General features: G+C 37.7%; 1 pseudogene; it reads left to right on the forward strand.

Annotated features, from left to right (window-relative positions):
* Positions 1 to 618: 618 nt before the first annotated feature.
* Positions 619 to 1,149, forward strand: LOC102747444 (chromobox protein homolog 3 pseudogene; annotated as a pseudogene).
* The last annotated feature ends 189 nt before the right edge of the window (positions 1,150 to 1,338 follow it).

Consider the following 1,338-nt stretch of genomic DNA (forward strand, 5'->3'; position numbering starts at 1 on the left):
ACAATTCATCAGTTGCATATAACACCCAGTGCTCATCACATCTCTATCCCTTCTTTTAGATAGAAGCCATAAAAGGTCAAGTCAAAGCATTGTATTAAGAAACAAGGGAGCTTGGACTTAGAACACACATGGCCAGAGACACTGCCAACCAGGAACTTGGAGCAGATCAGAGGCAGTGAATAATAGTTCTTCAAGTCTGCAATAAGAAATGGCATCCAACAAACCAAAAAGCAGACTCCTAACTATAGAGAACAAACTGATGGTTAAAGAGTACACTTATCTTGACGAGCACTGAGTAATATATGGAATTGTTGAATGACTATATTGTACACCTGAAAAAATATAACACTGTATATTAACTATACTGAAATTAAAATAATTTTTTTTAATGTCATCTGATTGGGACGCCTGGTTGGCTCATCGGTTAAGCATCTGCCTTCGGCTCAGATCATGATCTCAGAGTCCTGGGCTAAAGTCCTGCATTGGGCTCCTTGCTCAGCAGGGAGCCTGCTTCTCCCTCTGCCTGCAGCTCCCCCTGCTTGTGCTCACGCTTGCTTTTTCGCTCTTTCTCTCTCTCACAAATAAATAAAATCTTTTAAAAATAAAAAAAAATCTTAAATGGCATCCAATTAAACTACATTGCAAAAAATGGGAAACAGAATGGAAAGAGTAAAACATGGAAGAGGCAGAATCTGAAGAATCTTGGTGGAAAAAGTACTGGACCGACAGGAATGGGAAGATGGAGTATTTCCTGCAGTGGAAGGGACTTACTGACAATGCCAACAATACTTGTGAACCTGAAGAAAATTTAGATTGTCCAGAGTTAATTGAAGCATTTATTAATTCTCAAAAAGCTGATACAGAAAGAAAACCTTTATCTGACAGTGAATGTAATAATAGCAAATCAAAGAAAAGAGATGCTGCTGACAAACCAGTCTTGATCCTGAAACAATTAGTGCCACAGACAGCAGTGGTGAATTAATGTTCGTCATGACGTGGAAAGATTCAGATGAGGCAGAGCTGGTGCTGGCAAAAGAGGCAAATATGAAGTGTTCTCAAATTGTAATTGCTTTTTATGAAGAGACTTGGCATTCTTATGTGGAAGACAAAGCTCAAGAATTGTTTCCATGGCTATATATATATTCATAGCCTTATATATAATCTGGGTCTTGGCTTTTTATATTTATTAGTGTGAAGATATAACAACAGTCTAATGAAAATCAAGTTTGATATGTTTGTTGTGAAGTATTATTGGGGGAGTCATAGGGGAGTTTTTTTGCATCTATAGCACTGATTGTGGATCTTTGGGGGTTTTCTGTAACCTGCTTTTTTTTTTTT

The sequence above is a fragment of the Leptonychotes weddellii genome, unplaced genomic scaffold, assembly GCF_054177405.1.
Source record: "Leptonychotes weddellii isolate Sample4059 unplaced genomic scaffold, ASM5417740v2 HiC_scaffold_27621, whole genome shotgun sequence".
NCBI classification, from domain to species: Eukaryota; Metazoa; Chordata; class Mammalia; order Carnivora; family Phocidae; genus Leptonychotes; species Leptonychotes weddellii.